General features: G+C 39.0%; 1 long non-coding RNA gene across 1 annotated transcript in view; it reads left to right on the top strand.

The window, feature by feature from the left end:
* The window catches only part of LOC125934917 (uncharacterized), a 63,951-nt gene that overhangs the window by 30,205 nt on the left and 10,024 nt on the right, over nucleotides 1-23,722 (top strand). Inside the window, exon 2 of the long non-coding RNA XR_007461574.1 lies at nucleotides 11,058-11,157. This is a non-coding gene — a long non-coding RNA (uncharacterized LOC125934917). The remainder of the gene's footprint in view (nucleotides 1-11,057; nucleotides 11,158-23,722) is intronic.

The following is a 23,722-nucleotide window of genomic DNA, read 5'->3' as shown; positions in this document are numbered from 1 at the left end:
AGTAAGAAGAGGCTGTGGAGAAATGGCACTATCTTTATTCATATTTCATTCTACCTCTTCCTCCCACAGAGTGTGGATAACTATATAGGTTAAAGAATGAGACCAGATTTTGATAGATGAAATGGAGCCATTTTAGTCATCTGTTTTAGTAACTTCTTGACCTTTTTAGTAATGGAATATCCTGAAGGTATTTTTGACATTTCCTTGAGTATTTTATAAATGGAGAGATAATTACCACTGTGCAGAGCAGTAGTCCACTGTCTCTCAGCACCCTAGGGAAAAACAGGGGAGACCTTTTTTAATTTACCCAGGAGTCTGGTCGCTAGGAGCTATATCTTAGCAAGTGTCCTGTGCTCAAGTTGCACAGCAAAGCTGCAATGTTATCTGCCCTCAAAAGACACTGATGTACATCTAATGAACTTAATACTGCAGACTAGTGCAGACTCTCTTCCCCAAAGAGAGCCCTTCCCCAAATACTCTGAACTGCCCATGTCATCAAGCATGTGAGGGAGGGAAAGGACTCCCTTCAGTTTTACTGAAATTGAATTTCCCCTTACTAACATAGCCTGAAAAAGAGCTATAAAAATAGACTTTGGTTGTGCAGTAAAATTCGTACCTCATTTCATGGAGTAATCTTAAAACACATCTATTAGATAATGGGATAGAAACTTAAGATAGCAAAATGACAAGCTGGTTTAGGATAGAGGATAAAGGGGAACTGAGAGCTATCTCCTGAAGTGTGGGGGTGCAGCCATTGGTCTTCCTTGTGTGCCTACAACTTTGGGTGGGGAGAGATCTCTTGAGCATGTTGCTGATTTCAATGTGTCTTTTTGCAAGTAGGCCTGGTGGATTTCAGAATCTCTGCACATTCTTCCCAATTCAAAGGTTTCTGACCTTGTGGGATCTTTTTGGTGCTGTACTTACCCTAGACTTCTGTCTCACTCTTTGCTCTTAGAATATGGTGCTTCATGTCCTGAACTAGAGAAAGAACCCTTGTGAAGGATGTGTGAGACTCGGGTTCGAAGCTGTGTAAGGTACATATCCCAGAAACGTTTCAGAATTAAAAAAAAAAAAACAATGGATGTCAGTATGAAAATTTGTATTTTCCAAAAGTAGAAGAAAAATTCTGTATATTAGTGGAAAGATTAACTCTAAAGGATTAAAATTAGGGAAATGATGGCTATGGGTTCTATTTCCTATCACTCATTTTTCTTGTTTTTAGTGAATTTTTCATTGCCCAAAGCCTGCCTGTTTTGAGATGTGGTAAAAGCCAATGGAATTTGTACTTATTTTGAATTTTGGGTACCTTTAATGATTGAGATCAAGGGTGACTATTTCAAGCAGTCTCTCTCCTCTCCCTCCACATTTTCTATTACATGAAGAAGAAATGAGAGAGAGGAGCTATACAGGCAGAAATGAGCTCTCATCATTTGAAATGGCATGTTCTTCCCCCCACCCCCCACCCCAGGCTCTGTGGGGAATTCTGAGTATTAGCTTCAAAAAAGTCATTCCTTATGCCAAAGCTGCTTTTAGATTTAGCTTATTAGGACTCTTTTGTAAACTCCAGCACAACAATGGGAAATGTTGATTCTCAAAGTAGAGATATGGAGATGTAATGACCTAAAATCATAAGCTAGAGCTATCCAAAAATTTCTAAAGTGTGAGAATTTACATTTCTTCTCTCCCCCTGCTGTTAAAGATGATACTGATTTAACCCTTTTTTGGTACTGCCCCTTCCATGTCATTCCACAGTGGCTTTTTGCATTTTCATAATATGAAATTAAAGGAAATTGGTAAGACAAGGGTGAGAAGGGTCTGTTACAGGTCTGGGTGACAAATATTTTGAAGATTGTACAAGTGAACCATGGAAGAAGTTGAATATGAAGGAAGTGGAGGGAAAAGAAAGTCAACATTTAAATTATTCTTGAGTTCAGTATATCCCATTCAGAGTACTTTAGAATGCAAATTAAGAACTTGAGTTACTTTAAAATTAATACTTTTGTTTCTGGACTGTAGTTCTTTGTTTGCAATAATGTTCTAAGACTAGACCTTATGGGTGGTGCCTCATAAGGTTTACACTTATGTTTCTAGTTATGATAACTTGTTTTCTGGTCTCTTGTAGAACAATTTCCTTAGGTTCAGCATGAAATATAGGTTATATTTCACACGTCTATGCTGATCAAGGGGTATAACTCCTGGAGCTCTGTTATGAGAAGGTTTAAGAAACCCCACATGGGTTTTAGCAGAAAAGGACCTTCTGATTGATTAGTAATGTCTGCTATAAATGTGAGATTCCAGTGAACATTCATAGACCATAGGCTCTTGCACAGACATTGGAAAATGTTCCTGACCTGTGATAAAAAGCTTATGTAAGAGAAGATAGGCAGAATTCTGCTATTTACACTGATTTTTGTTGTCAAAATTAAGTGGTAGTATAACACCAAGTTTTAATAAAGGGAGTGAGTTAATTAACATAGCAAAGTTTCCTCCCCCTCAACTTAAGTATTATTGACATAGTACACTGCACAAGTTTAAGGTGTATAATATGTTCATTTGATAAACTTAGGTATTGCAAAATGGTTACCACCATAGCATTAGCTAACATTCACGTTAAATAACATTAACCATTTCTTTTGTGTGGTGAAAACATTTAAGATTTATCCTTTTAGCAACTCTCAAGTATATAATAGAGTATTATTAATTATCATCAGTATGCTGTCCATTGGATCCCCAGAACTTATCTTGTATCTGGAAGTTTGTACTCTTTGGTCAACATCCCCTCATTTCCACATCCCCTCATTACCACATCCTGATAGCAACCATTATACTCTGTGTTTCTCTGAGTTCAGATTTTTTAGATTTCCCCTATAAGTGAGATGATAGAGTATTTGTCTTTATCTGACTTATTTTACTAACAGAAAGTTTTTTTTTTTTTTTAATTAGAAAGAGAGAGATTATGTGCACAAGTGGGGGAGAAGGGCAGAGGGAAAGAGAGAGACTCTCAAGCAGGCTTCATGCTCAGCATGAAGCCAGATGTGTGGCTTGATCCCACGGCTCTGGAATCATGACCTGAGCCAAATTCAAGAGTCGGACGCTCAACTGACTGAGCAACCCAGGCGCTCCAAGAAAGGTTTTAATGGAAGGAATCTAATCTGTGACTTAGCTCTGTGAAACAGAAGAACTGACCTTGATTTCACTACTCTTTTGGAGTTGAAAGTTCTGTTGGAATTCTGAGCACCATATAGACTAACTGGGTTCAAAAAGTCAAGCACTTTGCCATATGAATTATTCATACTAACTATGTCCTCTGCCTGGAATCCCTACAGTAATAGTTCTAAACCCCTTTTACCTTAAATCATCCCACCATTTTATTAAACAGTTTGGTTTCTTAGGAAGGCAACTTTGAGAACATTTCTGTAGTTGTAGGAATTTGGTTTGTTAATAATAGTTCGCATTTCTGGGCTGTTTTGCATATATTAGCTTATTGTAAACCTACAAAAAGCCTAGAAGATCAGTATCATTATCACTGTTTTGTGGTGAAACAACTGATGCTCAGGGAGGTTATGTAACAAACCCAGGTACACGTTTCATTAATGGGAAAATCCTACCCTTTGTATTTTTCAGAACTTGCGCTCTTAATCATATGCTATATTGCCAATTAGTTTACTTGTTTGCTTATTCATTATTTACAGTACAAAATTAAGGAATTGTAGTTGTTTTCTAGCCCCAGCTCTGGCTACACCATGCATGGATTATAGATCCTGGGGCTGAGTCTGACTCTTTGGAGTTTGTGGAGCCAAAGGAGATAGAGACTGGCGCTCAGGAGGGAATGGGATGCTTAGGTTAAGAGAATGGAGAGTAGAACTCTTGGGTTCTCTGACTTGATTTTTAATTCAACCATCCCCCCCCCCCCAAGCACCTGCCATGTGCCATAGAGTATGCTAGAAACCAAGCTATAAACCAGCAAGCACAGCATCAATTCTGTCTTCCTGGAGCTTAGAGCTGTTGAAGACTGAATGCTTATGTCCTCCCCAAATTCATATATTTGACATTTAACCCCTAGTGTGGTGGTGTTAGGAGGTGTGGCCTTAGGGAGGTAAATAGGTCATGGGAGTAGAGCCCTCATGAATGTGTTAGTCCCATGAATGTGTAAGAGACCCCAGAGAGCTCCTTTGTGCCTTCTGCCAATGTGAAGACTCACTGAGAGGATGGCTGCCTATGAAGAGGGAAGCAGGACTCACTAGACTCCAAATGTACTGGTGCCTTGATCTTGGACTTGCTACCTTCCAGAACTGTGAGAAATAAATGTTTAAACCATCCTGTCTCTTGTTACAGCTTCCCAAGGTGACTATGACACAGGCTAATGAGCAAAATGCAATCAGTCCATTAACCTCTCAAATAAATGCAAAATGAAATGGGTAAGTGTTCTGAAACAAGGTACATGGTGCTGTGAGAAGGTCTAAGGGGATTTGGCAAATCTGAGGGTCACGGAAAGCTTCCCTGAGGAAGACACAGTTTAGCTAGACGTGAAGAATGAGCTAATTTTGTGAAGAGTAGAAGGAAGAGAATTCCAAAGAGAAATCAGCATGTGTAAATCCTGTGGGAAGAGGACTAGAGCAGAGAGGGAAGGGGATGGGAGCTGGTTGGAGAGGCAGGCAGGGGACATGTGTATGGTCTTGGGCCATATGAAGGGTTTTGGTCTTTATCCCCATAAGTTTGGAGAGCCACTGAACGATTTTAACTAGGAGACCGACTTGACCAGGCTTAAATTTCAATGAGATCATCTGGGCTGTGATGAGAAACAGACTGGAGGGGAACAGAATGGAAGCAAGTAGTTCAGTTTGGGCAATTGCAGCAGGGTCTGTGTCTAAAAACAGTATCTCCCAAGAAGTGTAGTCAATGGGAATTTTTAGTCCATTGTGTTCTGGTAGCATTGGGATGAAGGCATCCAAACAGTAGGCTCTAAACCTACATATAGTATAGTGTACTAGTGAAGAGCACTGGCTTTGGACAACACCCCTGGTTGCCTTTTATTGACATTCATATGTTGTGTTGATCATTGCTGTTAATTTTAAACCAATATCCAATCTGCCCTTTGTTTTCCTATTCAATGTTTCCTATCCAGTATTCATAATCTAGTATTTTTCAGTGCTCATCCGCCTTCATGTGGCCATTTAAAGGTAATTCCATTGCTTTTCCTAAGTAATTTTCTCATGAATTGTGATGTTTCCTGCCAATGAGAAAGGTAGGGAGGTTGGAGAGCATGAGGATGTGCTTCTGAGGACAATTTGTTTTGTGAGAAAGAAGTTGCTCAATGAATTGTTGCCATGGAATGAACGATATTTATATTTGGTCAGCTAGGATGAAGGAACTCTGGTTACATAGAAACCCTGTTTCTACAGGTCATATACTAGCGAATTGTTTGGAAACAAAATTTTGTACCTTCTTTTTTTTCTGCAGTGATTTACCTTGATTCTTAGAGTTTTTGTAAGGACATGTAAATATGCCCTTGATCACCCTTATGGGTTGTTTTTGTGGTCCCCCCCCCAACACACACACATTAATGCTTCATTTTAGTACAATCCATTAGATTGCCTGTGCAGATGATTTTGGTCAGTAGATGGTCAGAAGACATGAACTGAATGGTTACTGGGGCCAAAATTTTTCCTTTGGGTAGGGCCTCCCTATCTTTTGTGGAAGGATTTCACATGTATAATCCCTATGTGGAGATCATTTTAGCACTTTTTCACTTACTCTATTGGAGGGAATCCTGAGTCAACTTTGATATTCTTGAGTGTGAAGATCAAAAGCCTAGCTCTTCTCTGAAATCCTAATAAGACTTTTGGACCACTGGCAGATCTTCACAAGCTGGCTTGACGTTCCTAAAATGAATTGGATGATTTAATGTCAGAACTTGATTTTGAGCATCAAGCCTGAAATACTATCTCTCCAACCCACCCCTTCTGTCTCTGTCTGAAATCATTAGGTGATTTCTAGAATTGTACCCTCCTTAGAATATGTTCCTAAAGGCCATACCCACTGAGCAGCTAGAGTTAGGCACTAGCCTAACTTAACTATGCTAGGAATTAGCATACTTATGACTACAGGAAGAAAGCTAACATTTGAAAGCAAGGTATAGTGCTAAGGGATTTATATGATATTACTATCACCATATAACAGATGAGTATCTAGGCTAGGAGACATGAAATAACTTGACCAAGTCACTAACTAGTTAGTAGGTGGTAGAGATGGAGGTTGAACCTGGACTTGCCTCACTCCAAAGCCACTTTACTGAAGATAAAGGATTCAGGATCACACAGTAAGAAGCATGGAATGCAGTGCCAGTGAAATCCTAGGCAGTAGTGGGAATACTATTAGTGCCTGTGTCAGAGGTCTGTTGGGAGGATTAAATGGGTAAATAATTATCTGCGGAAACTATAACAATGCATGGCACAAAATAAGTGCTAGATGTGGTTGTAAATATAATGTGCACCTTCCCATTAGAGAAATGTGTCTGAGTTACAATATTGCCCCTTTGGAATCAATGTCATTGTGGACTCTGTAATTGAAGGGGAATACTTTTGAGCAAGTTGTTTTTTCTTGATAATAAAGCCAGAATATGGCAGGCTGGAGTTTGAATCAGGTCTTTAAAACTGGAAAGCCAGTGTTTCCCCTATCAGGCACAGAATGGGACTCTTTGGGGAGCTACAAAAAAAAAAAAACCCACTGAAGATAATAACTGTAAGGCTAATATTCATGCAAGCTTCTTAGACTTTTCAGGGATTATCCTTGAGTGATCAGGGATTTTCTTTGTGTATTGAGACTTAAAAAGCAAATATAATTTGAGATAAAGGTCCAGGTACAATGCATACATATATATCTACATTGACTAGAGATTTCTCATTTCCTATTTTGTCTTTTGCCATTAACAAAAGCTTCTCTTATTCATTTCAACTGCTTTATCTTTTGTTGTTAAAATAAGAGGTTGTAAATATTTTAAATCAGTCACATATAAGCCATTTTTAATGACTGCATCATTTCTGAATCAGTGTGCTATAAATAAACACAGAAACTGGAATAAAATTCATTAGCAAGTAAACACAATACATATCACAGAACACTTCACATAAATTCCCTTCTGTGCTTGTCAAGCAAGGACTCGAGAAATGCTTGTGTCTGCAAGCTGCACCAAGACTCCTCAATTGCTTCACAGAAAGAGGGAATACTCAGTAAACACAGAGAATTAATAATCATGTTCCCAAGAGACTGAAATGGAGCTCCCATACAGTGCCAAAGAGTTAAGGAAAAGTGCTTGTCCTTATCTTGTCCTTGAAGCTCTGCCACTGGATGCTATAAATGGGTGAGATAGATTCCCCTCTCTGGGGAAAATGGACATATAAGCTCAAAATTGGTCATTGTGGATATAAAGTTATTTTCTGTTCCTGGAATAGATACCTCCTTTTTCTGGAAACAACACTGCCATTTTCTTTTGATGAACCCAGTCTTTACCACTGTTTTATGTCCATATGGTTAAGGTAGAATTGATTTACCTCTCCTGCTTCAGGGGTGGATTGTGACCCAGACCTGAACAGTTCAGTAAATTCTATCCTTTTGACCTTAAGGATTGGTCAAGAGGTAGGCATATGACCCAGGATAGGACAATAAAACTCCGTTCTCGGCCTTTTACTGGAACCATTAGAAAACTCCCTGTATGTAGACGTGGAGTTGGAGCATCCCCCAAGTGGGAAATGACTGGGTTGGAGTTATGCCAACACAAAGAAGAATGCCTAAAAATGAAGGAATCAGCTGTGAAGAAGTGACTTGAACACCTCGATCCTGTTATGTCTCAAGACTTTATTTCCAAATTTTCTTTTAACATGAGCCAAAAGTATATTCTTCTTCCAAAATTATTAATTTGGGGGGCACACAAGTGCCCAGTCAATTAAACATCCAACTCTTGATTTTGGCTCAGGTCATGATCTCACAGTTGTGAGATTAAGCCTTGCATTGGGCTCTGCACTGACAGCACAGAGCCTGCTTGGGATTCCCACTCCATCTCTCTCTGAAATAAATTTTAAAAAATTGCAAATTAATAATTTTTTTAATGTCTTAAGCCAGTTTGGTTTCTATCACTTGAAACGAGAGTCCTCATTAGTAAGGCTATTATGTAAACAGTAATATCACCATCGTAGGAAAAAAGTTCTCAGGAAATCTTGGATAGAAAGGAGGGACATTTGAATTGAGGCTTGAAGTATGGGTAAAATTTCACAATGTATGGTAGGTAAAGTCATTTTGGAGAAAAAAAGAACAACATATACAAATAGGGACATTTCAGGGAAAGTGAGAAATTTGGGGTAACCAGGGCCCTGTGTTGTGGTGAGAAGAGATGAGAGATGGTTTAAAGCTGTATTTTGTAGGGTGTTAAACACCACACTAAGGACTGTGGACAATGTGAGCCACAGGAAGAATGATAAGGGGACATGTGCCTAGTTAATTACTGAGTATGGTGACAAATGGAAAAAGCATTGGAGTGTGAAGACTTGTAGGTGGGAAAGCTAATGTGGAGGCAATGACAACAGCTTGGAAAAGAAATAAAATATTTGCGGACGGACTAGAGTCAGAAAATGTATGGTAGAATTGCTGTCTTTTCCCAATCCTGCATGTTTAGCCAACCTTGCTAACTGACCACCCTCTTCCTCAGTTTTAATCCTTCTCATAGTATTGTTCCAAAAGACACAATTCTAGTTATTTGTTGACTCCCTCTCTAGTCGAAACCTATGTCCTATTCCAGACCACGTTGAATGTAGCCAATATGGATGCCACCATGAGATGTGAATTCTCTTGGGTTGACTCTTCGTTTACGCTTTTTGGGTTGTATTGTAGAGTGAAAACTTTAATCTTTTTGACTTGAGGAAGTAAATGTATGAGTGCTGAGTGGGAAAAATATTTGGAGTGAAATCTCAGTTTTTAAGAGATTTTCTCTCAATGAAAGCAACGGCTGTGGCGCAGCAAACAAAACAAAGTTGATGGACTCCATGGGGGCCACTGTCTAGCTCAAGCTCCTTTTAATGGGATGAGAAGCACATGCACTTCTTTGAGGTCACAGCTTTAAATCTGACCTGTGACCATAAGAACCACCGTCTGACAGCTCCTTGGCAGCTGCTGTGAAATGAGTTACGGGTCTCCGGACCGCTTCTGGTAGCATGAGTCCACTTCAGGAAAGCAGTTCTATAGTTACTGCCAGAGAGGGAGTACTAAACTGAAAGGCAAAAGAATAAATGCCGACAGAGCTGATCCATCCACCCGCCAAAGAAGTTTTCCCACAGCAGGTGGTGAGGCCCTTTGGGTTAAAGGCTATGGTGAGCGCTTCCATTGGAAATGGGGCACTGCCACACAGTGGGATGTGTGTTCTTTCAGTGGCTCAAAGACACAGATTCACAAAGTAGGAACCTGAGAGCTTTGGACTTGAGAGAATTGGCCTGTCCCCCAGTTAGCTGAGGGGAGTTTCACCCAGATCCATCAGCCAAAGGATTTTAGAGTCCTATCAAGTTTGCATTCTAATGAAAGAAAGGAAACTCCTCATTTGCAAAGAACCAGAGGCCATGTAGGAAGGAATCTGGCTCTGGGATGTGAAAGTTTGAAAATTGAGAGTTTCCCTCATTTTGCTGCCTTAGTAGTCTTGTTTTTGCTTGCTCATATTGGAAGATGACACAATTATTTTAGAGAATCCAGTGTTTTACAATAAAGCAGGTCTAAAGAGAGGAACAACTGGGGATTTCAAAAGCCTGTCTGTACCTGTGTTTTCGGGAATTGAAAGCAAACCTACACACAATACTGTATAAAAAAAGAGTTACTGTTTATCAAGCAACAGCACTATGCCAGCATTCTCTATGATCTCCTTTACATGCCTCAGTCATGAGAGATACCTACCACTATTAATTTTGCAAACGAAGCAACCGAGAGTTTAAACAAGTAACTTAGGCAGGCTACACTTGCAGAAGTGATGAAGCCTGGATTTAATCACACACCTGATGTCCAAGCCTGTGTTGTTTTCACTCCTCTGTGATACTTGATGCTATAGAAAATGGCTTGAGCTGGAACTGATGTTCCAAACCAGGATAAAATGGAATGACTTAGAAGTTCTTAAAAAAATGGGTACTGGGTGCTCTGCTCAGCACATGACAGTCCTTTCCTTAATTCATCCTCAGAATAGCACTATGCAGTGGGTTCTATTACTTACCAATTTTACAGATGAAGAAATTTCAAGATTGCGTTTACTTGCTCAAGGCCTCCCAGCCAATAAATGATGGAGCCGGAGTTAGGATTCATGTCTGCCTTGCTTCAAAGCCTAGCCTCTGAACCATTAAAGCAGGTGTGGTACATAGACCTATTAACAGAGGTATAAGAGATAGTTGTAGGGGACATAGAAACAAATACCTTTTAAAAGTAGTTATTTCCTATTTAAATTAATGGAGCTAAGTGGTACTGCCTTTTCTAGTGGTAGTTATTATTTCTCTTTTAAAATTGATTCAAATGAAAAATTAGTTGAGTTGATTTAAATGAAACAATAAGTGAGTAACAGCATGACACATGGGCATGGCAAAAATGGTCCAGGTGACTCATGAAAGACTGAGGTCTGGGGGTGGGAGCCACCGCGATGTGCTATGCTGCTTCTGAGCAGTGACTCGGCCTCCTTACAGTGAGGAGTGGGGAGACACAGGAAGTACTGTGCACAGCACAGCAGGTACTGTCCTGGGGTAGGGAGTGCTTTTAGGTAGGATGTCAGGAAGAGCTCAGCTTCTGGGGAGACCCTTGGGAAAAAAAAGGCATATCTTCTTCTTAGCTCCTTACTTTGGTCTCTCAAATGGTACATCCTATGGGCAGATGAACATGTTTAGTCTGTTTGACTTTTTACATTCTACCCAAATGTCTGCAGTTAGTTTATGTCTCTGCTCCTACATGAAACTTCTGTCTGAATCCCTACTCCCTTACTGTCTGTCTCACAAAACCTGGCTTTTCATAGTAAATTATGACCAAGGATGGCAAATACATTTCAGATCGTGTCTTCACTCTGAAAGATGGATGTTGGCTATTGGAATGCTGTGTTGAAGATTGTGAGGTTGCATGTGAGATCAGCAGGAAAGGACACCGTGATCTGTAAGTAATATCTGTCATGGAGCAGGTTAGGCAAGAAGAGGCAGGCATGTTGCATTGGTTATCCATGATTTTTGATTCTCCAACTAGATGCTGGGTCTCTGAGGAAATGATCCATGGCTTCTCCATACATGGCACTTCTCTCAACATGTAACATGTTTATAGACTGATTATGTCTCTTATTTGCCCCTGAAGACTGAATTTGGAATTTCAAGGGAATCAGAAGTCCTTATATTAAATTTCACTGTAGATTACATGTATAGAAGCTGCACTTCTGATTTGAAGGCAAGGTCGCTGCTTACCAAAGCACAACTGATCTTATCTTTCTCTCTACACTATAATGTAGCAAATAGTGAATATGGGGTTTAAGGATGGGGGTATGGGAAACCAGGAAAGGAACAGATCAGAAAAGCAATCAATGCCTTATGGCCAAAATGAGCTTGCACAGAACACCTGGGAGACACTTTTCCCCCATATGTGAATGTAGTCCTAGCCAATCATTTTTTTTCTTTGATTTGACATCTCCCTGGTTTTCTCTGTGATTCCACGACTTGTTTCCAAAGAGCAGATGGCCAGCAGGTAGGAATGATTGGTTCATTGGTTGTCTTTGCTTGAAATTTCATCAGCACCACGGTAGGGTAAAGAGCAGCAGCTGCCAGGATTCATTCACAGTGGGATACTGATCTAGACAAGTGCCTGCTTCCTACCCAGAGGTATCAAATAATAACTGGGAAAAAATGATCTGCAAACAGAATCCTGTATATGCATCTCATTTAGGCACTACTTGATAAAACTGAAGCTTCTGGTCATCCCTCCTTTGGCCATGCTCTGTTTTCTTCCCTATTCTGAGATGTTTACCATTGTCAGGGCAGGGTCTGAGATGTTTACCACTGTCAGGGCAGGGACCTCTTTCCTTGGGAAAATACAATCTGTTCCTTCAGTTAATTCTTCCTTTTCAAACTCACCCAGCATCCGGGGTCACATTGTGTCAGTCTTTGCTTTTAACTTGTTGACCATTTACCATTTAGAATAAGTTATTCTTACATGTATAGCTCATGTACCTTTTTCTTCCAAAGAGTACCTCCAAGCACAATGAATGCTTTGTTTTTTTGTTGGCTGGTTTCTTTTTTAGGTTGTTGGATCTTGTTCATTTGTGAATTTTCAGGCAATGTGACAGACCAGTGGAGAAAGTACTTAGGGTTATAGGATTTCACTGACTCCTACGTGAAGCCATCCAGTGTTTTGATTACCTGTAGTCAGTGGATCTCAATCAGCAGCCCTAGCCTAAGTGGGCTGTCAAATGGTAAATAATAATGCGCGAGCTCATTTTTTCATATGGTTAATACCATGTCTGTCAGAATGTCACATTGAGTGGGTCATGTAATGCTGCATAAAGTTGGGTACGGCTTGGTGCAAAGAAAAGACAAATAGCATACCATGAAGTTGGTAGAGACTGTGTTGACTCAAACATGAAAAAAAAACAAGAATGCATGTATGAAAGACAGTTAAGGAAGTAAATGTTTTCACTCAAACACCTGTTGAAAGTCACCGTTCTTGAGCATTTTATACCTTTATTTCCAGAGTGTAGCTTGATACCTGGCATAAGGAAGGCATTCAGGAACTGCTTTCTAATGTGAGGAATAAGATAAATTAGCTCCTTCTATTTTCCCAGAGCTGAAATAGAAGGCAGTCTGGAAGGTTAAGTGATCCCACGTTTTCTCCAAAGAGTATAAGATTTATAAAAAATTTGGGGGGCTCAATTGTACATACAAGTTTCAAAGACTGTAGATGAAATAGCTAAACATCTACAAATATTAAAGCTCAGTTCATTACATGTATGTGTCTCGGGAGACAGTCGATTAATTTATAAGTATTAGGGTATTTTGCCACTTGTATATATTTTGAGACAATATTATCCAAACTCTTGAGATATATTTTTGATATTAGCATCTCTGACATTGCACCCTGTTCTCCTCCTATTCCTTCTGACGATTCATGTGGTTCAAAAGAAACTTAGGCTCTTGCCCAAAGGTATTTCTTAGTTGAGAGTGTAACACTAAATTATGCAGAGCCCCCATTGGCACCAATCACCCTGATGCTGGTTCTGGAAGCCATTAATTCTTTATTTCAAGAGTCCTTCTGGTGTTCAGCAAGCACTACTGTTAATACTGCAGCCATCGAGGGAGTGCATTTTTTTCTCCAGCGTCCCCCTCAGTGATAGAATATAACCAGAAGCTTTCTTCTTGGATTCACTTTTGGGCTCTATTCTGTCTAGAGAACTGGGAGAGGGGGCTGGGAGCTGGTGCAGGAGGATCATAAAAGAGAAGAATGATGGGGGGTGTGGTCCAGCCCTGGGCCAGACTGCGAAGACTGGAGCATGGAGCTAGGAGGGGTTGTGAAGAAGATCGAATTCAACACTTGATGATTTAAAAAAGAAAACACACACAAAAATCTAGGGGAGGCTTGTGTCCTGGGATGCTTTTCTTGCTTTGACTCTAGAGCCCATACTCTTCACCACTGCACTGTCTGGCCTCCAGAGAAATCTCTGTGATTCTTGGTGCTCCCCACAATTAACTGTGAACCCTTAGCTGAGAGTCTTACCTTCTATAAACCCGAGCCTTATTATCTTCAAAATGAAGTAATGATCCCCATGGTAATTTCTGTGAGCAGAGATGAAATAATATGTGTAAAATGTTCACTGCTATCTACGACTTAGTAGCTCAGTATCCAGTAGGTACTACTACCACCAGACTTACTGTTTCATATTTTACAGGGGTTTTTCTAGGCGTTAAGTGCCTTCCTGCTATGTTTCTCCAATCCTGTCCCACCTAGACCCACTTGGATACTACATTTTCACTAAAAATAAAAACAAATAAGAATTGGGATAGTGTTAAATGAACCTGTGTTAGGTTACTCAAAATGGCTCCCCTTCTTTTGGAATTCCTTTGGAATTCTTACTCACCTTTGTAAATCAGATCAAATATCACTTTTTCCAGGAAGCTGTACTGTCCCTGCCTAACTGAGCTAGTGATGGTCTGAATGCTGGAAATATTGGGTAAAAGTGAGATGGGGTGTGTGTGTGTGTGTGTGTGTGTGTGTGTGTGTGTGTGTGTGTGTTAGTTTAAATGTAAATAATAGCAGAAAATATTATCCAAATATTGTGATTTAGTCACCTGACAGTTGGACTTTTTCTTTCCTGCACTGCTAAAAGTCTTGTATTTATCCTCCTTATTTGAGAAAATGAGCCCAGCTTCTGACAGTAGCCCTAAATTAGATATTGGTAAAAGCTGGTCATTAGAGTTCCAATTAACAAATATCTCCTTGCTGCTTGCTCAGTGCATGTAATTGATAGAGGGGTTTGCAAAGTCCCGGAGGTATCTGGTTGGCATTCCCCAAAAATAGGGCAATTCTTATTTTCTCTTCCTAGCCAAAAAGCATAATTTAAAAACATGTTTTTCTATTTATTTGAATTGTTCTATCTAGAAAAATGGATAGTACATTTACATGAGGCTGGGTGCCGAGAGGTCACATTCTGAAGTCCATGTCTCTCCACCCAAGGGTTAGGGGGAAGAAAAAGCAGTTTAAAGAATGGTACAAGAAAGGCTTGCTTGGACCTCGCCTTCCTGCTATGCCACTTAGCAGCCCCCTCTTCTTCTGAGCTGGGAGAATCCTTTTGCCCCTTAATTCCTCCCAGCTTGTAGTTAGGACTGTTCATACTTTCCAGCATTTAGGCCCATGCCTGCATCTGAATATCAGCTTAACTAACAACTGTTGAGGACTTACTGTGTGCAAAGTACCGTGGTAGTTTCTCTGGGCCTTGCCTTAAAACAAAATTGTATTTTGGTGTGCTGAGCAAAATGGACACAAAATGTATGCAAGGGTGAAATGAGAATTAGGAGGTTTATTTATTTATTTTTGCTTATTCTGGTATTTATTTTTATTGGATAAATTTGACAATTAGTATATAAATTTAAGGTACCTATTGTTACATGTGTATATTGCAATATGACTGCTATTGTAATGATGTTTATCATAATACATACTTCTGGTGTAATGTTATTGTTTGTAGTCCAAAAGATGCATGAAGTTTCTAACTGTGAACTAAGGTTAAAAGGAGGCAGCTACAAAGGAAAGGTGGAAAGGAGGATGTGGTTCCAGATGGAAAGGAGGTAGTGATGCTGACCTTAATTCTGGGCTACTGGTGAGCACTCTATGTGATCCAGGGAATAACAATATGTTTTGCCAATTGGAAGGGGCAGTGTGATCTCTCAGTCTGTGCCATGACTCTACCACTCCCTCTGTGATGTGGTCCCTTCCCTAACTCCAGCCTATCTCCTATCTGACTCCACTTTTCTTCCTTGTCTCCAGGTACAGTTGAACATGCTGAGCTCTTTTTTGCCTCAAGTCCTGCTGTGTCTGCCTCAAACTTTGCATCTTTACAGTCTCAGCTTTGTGGAGAAATTTCTGGAACACACTGTGAAAGTAATCCCTCCACTTTACTCTTTGTTCTTGTACTATATTTTATTTCTTCCTTAGCACTTAATCAGGGGCTGGATCTGTGCAGGGACTGGGTCTTCGTGGGGGTGTGAGGCCACCCTTTAACCACCTTTTCTGTCTGCCTCAGGGTTTTGCTTTCACTCTGCTTTCTTTCGTATTTTTTCCTCACTGTTATAACAATGATCACATCAGCGTCTGACAGTAAAAGGAGAGGTTTTAGAGCGTGTGCTCAGGAGTGTCAGCTTTTGATTTCTTGCCTTAGCTCAAGGTCTTTGCAGGGATGTGGTCTTGTTCACTCTTGTGGCCTTAGTGGCTGGTACATTGCCTGGCACATAATAGGTACTCAAAAAATGTTGCCCGAATTGCCTGGCATATACTTAAGCATCAGTGAGTGTATCAACTTGTAGAATACAGGAGGGGGGATAATGGCACCTCTATTACTGGGATGTTGTGAGGAGGCAGAAAGAAAAAACAATGTAGAGGACTTAATGTATCACAGATGAAAGAATGGAAATTCCATGAACAAAGAGGGGATCTACGGAGCCTCTGCCTTTTTCTTTGGATAAGTAGCCTTCCGTAGGCTGTCTCTGAGACAGAGTCAACCTTCAGGGAGTCAAGAGTTTGTGCCTGATGTAGCTGGCATTACTTAAGAGCTCATTTCACCTACAGCCAACATATCGTTGATGAGGCCCGAGGGTAGAGTCATTGAGTAATTGTCATCTCTGATTTGTCCTTTTAGTTAAGTAAATAACTAAGCAATCTCTATACCCAATGCGGAGCTAGAACTCAGGACTCTGAGATCAAGAGATGCATGTTCTACCAACTGAGTCAGATAGGCGCCTCTGTCATGTTAATTTGAAAACTTTACTTTTCCACACTGATAAACTATTTTAACAAAAGTCACTCTGGATCCATTTTAAGGGATAGAATAGCATAGTTATGTTCCAGCTTCCCTAAACTAACAACGAATCCTTGCATGTATGCTGGGAATTCTCTTGAGTCAGCTATTATTGCTGTCTATTAGAACTTTTTGCTTTGGAGTTTCAGCAGTAAACTTAAAAAAAAAATTTTAATGTTCATCCATTTTTGAAACACAGAGTATGAGTAGGGGGTGTGGGTAGAGAGAGAAGGAGACATGGAAACCAAAGTAGGCTTCAGGCTCTGAGCTGTCAGTACAGACCCCAATTGAGGGCTTGAACCCACGAACTGTGAGATCATGACCCAAGCTGAACTCAGATGCCCAACCGACTGAGCAACCCAGGTGCCCCTCAGCAGTAAACTTTTCAATAGCAAGATAAACAATAATCTCTTATTTCAACAATTACCAAACTAGTATATAGTGAATATCTATTATGGGCCAGGCACCGTACTTGGTGCTTTTATCTGTTTGTTTTAATGAATCCTCAAACTGATGAGGCAGTTAGAATGTGCTATTACCCTCTATTATACATAAGACTAAGAACAGAGAGTTTGTGTCATTTTCCCAGGGTATCACAGCAAATAAGTTAAAGTCAAGGCATGATATTGAGTTCTAAACTTTTTCCTGTGAAGACCCTCTATGTCAAAATAAAGTAAGTTCATTTCTGTTGCCTGTTGTTACACCTTGTGAAAATGGCTGAATAAATTTTGAACCAATTGACAGAATATGTTTGAGTCCATCAAGATCTATATACAGGCTTTTCACATGCTCAAAATTGACCTTGGATGTATTCTGCTTCTGACTTTAGATCATGTTATTTGTGACCAAAATTCTGGATAAAGGCAACTAAAAGGGCTGGATATTAAATTTAGAAATTCTAGTTGGAGACCTAATAGAGCCACCAAGAAAGTGAAGACTTGAAGGACAAAGATCTGAAAGAGGAGAGAATTTCACAGTATTTGGTGCTACTTCTCTCCTTGGAGTGATCATTGATTTTAAAAATAGTGGCTCAGGGCCTGAGAAACTGAATGCAGCATTCAGAATACTAATCAGGCTAAGGGGTAAAAATGGGATTTCAGGGTTTGTAAAGCAATAATATCCCTGGTAAAATTCTACGGTTTTAGTGAAGATTCCAGGAGTCAAAGTGGATTGGAAATCAATTAGCGTTCACAGGGAACTCAAGCCCAACTTTGAATTATCCCACTCTGTAATTAGATGATTATTCTTAGGGACACTGTAGGCAGATAACATCAATCAGAGTCGCAGATATTCTATTTTTCATATATAATAATGAAAATTTCAGGCTAAGAATTTCCTGAGATTTTATCAAAACTATGGTAAGCAAGCAAGCGATTGAAAACAGATATTAAAAACAGATAATGAAAATCAATCCACAAGAGATCCAGATATTTTAGTTAAAAGACTTAAAATTAATGCATTCAAAGAATTAAGAGATGACCAGGGAAACTTTGGCAGGAAACTGGAAAAAAAAGAATCTAATAGAAAACTTCGTACATAAAAACAACAAATGAAATGAAGAATTATGTGGACAGGTTGAATATCATCTTAGACAAAGCTGATGAAAGAATTAGTGATAGGAGAATAGGAGAGAGGAAATAAACAGACCTGCAAATAAAAAAGGAGAAGGAAGAGAAATATAGAAGATAGAGTAGGAGACAAATAAAACAGGGTGAAAGATTCACTAAACACGTCTCTAAAGATCTAATATATGTAAGGTACATATATACATTTGTATGTATGTAGAGAGTGGCCTAGAAAAAGAGTGGAGAAGCTGCAGCAGTATTTGAAGATACAGTGATCAAGTATTGTTCTAAACTGTAAAAGAAAAAAATATGTCAAGTCATTGACTCAGGTAATTGATGGAGAGCCACAAATACTAGGCAGGAAAATACAAAGATGGAACTCGACCCATCCTAATAAAACTGAGTTAAACCAAGGCCAAGGAGAAAATACTAAAAACAGAAAAGAAAAATTATCTTCAAAGAATCAATCATATATTGACAACTCAGTCTTAAACATAAACAATGGAAACTCCATCCTAGTCAACTTCCTTTACTAAAGATAACCTTTATGTTGAAGATGAAGTTTAATTATTTTCATCAATGAAAACTTTTTCCATATATGCATGGGTCTATTAACAAAATATAGCATTGTTTGAAAACTGGCAAACATTATTTAGTGTTTAATTCTATAAATGACATTTAAGTTCACTTTAAAAAGATCTGACATTATAGGTTAAATAATATGTTGATCTGTACAGTGCTACTTCATTCTTGGACATGTCTCCTTAGCACATGTACAAGAGTTTGAGGATATACCTGTAAGTGGACTTACTAAACTAAAAGGTATACACATATTCTTTACCAATAGTTCAAAAAAAAGATACACACACTTGACTAGTTATACCCAATTCCTTATCAAAATGGGTGGTGAAATCATTTCTTTTTTCCTTAATAGTGTATGAAAAGTCCTCATTTTTCTACATCATAACCAACACTTGGTATTGTCAAGTTTACATTTTTTTTAGTTATAAATATATGCAAAATGACATCTTGTTACTGTTTTACATTTTTCTTATTAATGAAGTTTACATTTTAACCTAGATATGGTGGCTTTTTTTGTTTTTAGAAGAACTGTTACAGATAAATTTGACATTTAAAATGTTTTCTCAGGGTGCCTGGGTGGCTCAGTCAGTTAAATGTCCAACTTCAGCTCAGGTCATGATCTCTTGAGTTTGAGCCCTGTCTCAGGCTCTGTGCTGACAACTCAGAGCCTGGAACCTGCTTCAGATTCTGTCTCTCTCTCTGCCTCTCACCAGCTCATGCACTGTAGTGCTCTCTCTCTCTCTCTCCCTCTCAAGTACAAGTAAACATTTAAAAAAGTTAAAAAAAATAAATATTTTGTTTCTTATAACTTGTACTTTATATTGTTGAAGCAATTCTCTGGTAACCCAATATCCTAAAGGTAATATTCTATACTTTCTCACATTTTGAAATTTTGTGTCTTTTACAATTAGGACTTAAACACATTAGGAATTGGTATAAAATAGGATTATAATTTATTTTTATAATATTGATATTCACCATTTGTTGAACGGGCCATCTTTCTTTATTGATTAGTAATGCTGTATGTCTGATTGCCATTTATCTATTTATCTTTTTGTTTCTTGAATCCATTCTATTCTTATTACTTTTCATGTGTCAATATCACAACTTCATAATTACTATAGTTTATTTCATCTGGAGGGTGAATCCAACAACTTGTACTTGAATACTCTGGCCTTGTCCTTTCCAAGTGAATTTTTTATTTTAAACAATATACCTCTTTTATCTTCTGATTTCCAATTTTTGACAGATTGATTCCAAGAAACATTTGTGTACTAGGAAAAAAAAATACAGTGCGAGTGCAATGATAAATGCCAACACAGACCTTAAGGTTGGAAGACAGTAGAGGGTGGTGGACACCGTGTAAAATCATAGAGCACATGTCCTACCCAAAGGGGGAAGATTATCTTCAGTTTCAGCTGCTTTTTGCCATCTGGGAATATAGACTCTGTGCCAGAGAGAAAATGAAATTCAAGAGAACCTGGAAAGCTGATTTTGTCTTTATGGAATTTTCAATTGATGAATGTTGATTAATTTTTTCATAAAACACTGGATGAACCATAGAAAGATCTCTGAGGGCCAACCCCTAGTACTTTCCTTTCATCAAATTTGGATAATTTTCAGATCACATTGAACAGGAAAAAGGATCAAAGACTAAGATTTGAGTTGAGAAATGTTGGAGCCATGATGAGACATTGAAGTGCCATGTTTATGACCTTATCAGTGGATCCAGAGTATAGTCCCATGACCACAAAGTCATTATTCCAATGGCAGATCTTTTGGTTTGGATAACTTCTATAATTATCAGGGAATTTGGCATGGGACATCTTAACAACAGGCTTCCAATGCTCATACCTTTACACCCCCACACCCATGTTGTCCTCCTCTCTGTATTTTTCAAGCTGTGTTCTGTTTTTATAGGAATTAACTCACTCTTACCAAACCGTCTAGCACACTGAGTCTAAAATCTTTATGAGATTGAATATTAACAATGTAATATGACCCAATGTTTTAAAACTCCTTAGAGTTTTGTGTAGGACATGTTAGCTATCTTTCTCTTAAGTGCAATTTAAAGCCTATGGAGGGACCTTCATAACTGGTCTTTTAAAGTCAAAATTACATGTTTTTAAAAATCTATTTATTGCTTATTGTGATGTTAATTTGATTGTGGATTATCTTGAAGAATAGACTCTGAAGTATAAGCACCACCTAATCCAGGTCAAAACCATCATCTAAAATCTCACATAGCATCTTAGCCTGGCTTGAGCTGGCTTCAGTGCAACCTGGCACGAACTCCTGTGCCAGAAGTTAGCAAATATTGAGCAATGGCTACAAATACATTTTTTTTCATTTGTATATTTTTTTCTGTACCTTTCCAATACACAAAAAAGAAGCAAGGATAATAGATTAGGACTTTTCTCTGATTCCTAGGTACTAAAAAGGATGTATGCTATTTACAAGCTTATCTGGTAAAAATATGATGTGAGGGATCTCATGATAAGATGTAAAACTAGAGAAATGTTCTGGGTTCTCCTCATCTTGGTGGTGGTGGTGGTGGTGGTGGTTGTTCATAGAATTGATCTTGGTCCAAACAGATCAGGATGAAAGGGAAGATTTATGCATTGCACTGACTGATGTTAATGGTATCTTCCTTAACTCAATAAATCATTAACTGACGGCTCTGGGGATATAGTGACTTCCCACAAAGATGTAATTCATGTTCTCCTCGAGCTTACATTACATAGCAAGGGGAAGGGTCAGAGGGTGAACATCCAAATATGGAAGATGATTTTAGATGTTGTTACTTGGAAGACTGCTTAATGAAAGGATAAGGTAGAGGGTATGTGTGTGTATGTCACACTATGGTCAGAAGGACTATGTTGCCTTAGGGTAACAGGCCTGGTTTGAATATACACTGTAGTGTGTCCCATCTTCATATCCATGAAGCACAAATGCCACACAGTACTTCTTAGTGCCTATTTAGTGGGGATCACAGTGTGGAACAGGATTTCTAACACAATAGTCTCTGTAATGGTAGTGGTAATATTAATATCACCACAATACGAGCAGTAGTAATACTGACAGTAGTGGATTCTGGGTGCTTTCACATTTCATACCACTACAGTGATGCTAAGACTTTGAAAAAGTCACTTCTTTTTGTCTCATCTGTTCAAAGAGGCACTTGGAGCCAGTGACCTCCGTGGTGCCTTCCACTCTCTCTTCAAAAAGAAGAATGTCAAATTCTCCATTTCCTTATGTTCCATTTCAGTCTTAGTCTGGGTTTCTCTTCCAGTTGGTTTTCCATTATTCATTTCATCTTCATAACATTTTCTTAGAACAGTAAGTGTGTGATTCAGTTCAGAGAACTGCTTTCTTTGACAGAGAGGAATCCCAATTTTGGGCTAGTCTTTGGGACTATGCCCAGGGGAGATTTTGGAGGTTAGGAAGAAGTTAGGTTCTAGAGTCTGAGACCCTTGGGTTTGAGTCCTGGTTCCACCATTTCATATGTGTAGCATTAGACAAGTAGCTTGACCTTTTTGAAATTTCATGTGCCCCCCTGTAAAAATGGGGGGTCTACCTCATTGGATTTTTATGTTTATATGAAATAATGCATGTAAAATATTTGTTATGTGGTACCCACTAAAAGTTAGTTGTGATGATAATTAATTCAGTATATCTTCAGGACTGGCTATCTTTTAAAGATGAGTTTTTGATCTGAACCATATGTGAAATAATTGTACATGGAAGGGTCTTTGGGTCTAGCCTTCTGTAGCAGGCTTAGTGGCCTTCATTCATACTCTATAAATGATGGAGGTTTATTCTCTCTTTGATTCTCTTCATGCCTTTAGCATGTCACTTCCTCCTTCCATTAATGGCATAATGTTGACAAGAAGATAAAATTTGAAAATAGTGGAAATAGACTGGAAAGGGAAAAGAATGGTCATCTCACCTCGAAAGGAATCACTTGCATTAAAAAATGTAGTAATTCAGTAATACTTCACCAAAGGCCACAGTTTGATCACTAGCTTAATCTTTTAAGAGTATATGCCTTATAGTATGGAATCCTTGCCCCCAAAAGAACTCCCAGGCAAGTTTTGATTGTTTTAACTTGTGAAACTGTGGAAGATTATTTCTATTCCCTTTAGATATGTATCTCCCTCTTCTGGTGTATAGAAACAGTCATTTAATGCGTGTCTGGCAACATCGATCCATGGTTGAGGATAGGCTGCGCTATGGTTTCACCCAGCAGAACACCCAAGGGCAATTTGAAAGACAATGTAATTACACAGCTGGAAATAGGTTAGGACTTGGGACAAACACCCAGATGCTTTGGAAAGTAGCTTTGGTATTTGACGGCCCCTGGAGTGAGAAGTTATTTGGGTTGCTGTGCCTGGGAGTTTTTTTGTTTGTTTGTTTGTTTAGTTTTGAGCAGGTAGGCAGAAAGAGACCAATTCTGAGCATGCTCTTTGGGTATAAGCTTGGGTGATGCTGGTTGCCAGTGTAAGATATGGACACTCGTAATAAAAGCACTATATCAAAATGGCCCAAAGTGGGGCTATGAGGTTAGGCAGACCTGTGTGTGTTTACTGCTCCTCACCTTCTTAGCTTGGCACCCTATGCAAAATTATTTCACAACTCCAAGTGTCACTTTTTTCATTTCTATATTGGGTATAATAATAACACATAGGGTGTATGGATTAAGCAAGATAGTGAATATAACATGTTGAACACATGCCAGCTACTTGGAAAATAACTTGAAAGATGTGATAAAATACAAAGCCCCAAGCTTTGGCTGCTCACATGTTGCTTTCGGTGGCCTTCCTTGGATTTCTCTCTCACAGTCCACACTTATGGTTCAGTTGCCACTGGTGAGGAGGCATTTACTTTATCTGAGGTAGGTGGATGTGGACATACCAAAGCCAGATACTGGATTCTTGACCAGGTAGAGACTTGTGTTGCCCTGTTAATGGGTATCACTGATGGATATGTGTCCTGGAGGAGCAAATCTCTTCATCACAGACCATCA

The sequence above is a fragment of the Panthera uncia genome (assembly GCF_023721935.1).
Source record: "Panthera uncia isolate 11264 chromosome A1 unlocalized genomic scaffold, Puncia_PCG_1.0 HiC_scaffold_17, whole genome shotgun sequence".
Lineage (NCBI taxonomy): Eukaryota > Metazoa > Chordata > Mammalia > Carnivora > Felidae > Panthera > Panthera uncia.
The sequence above is the reverse complement of the archived record's forward strand: the minus strand, read 5'-3'. Positions and strand labels throughout refer to the sequence as shown.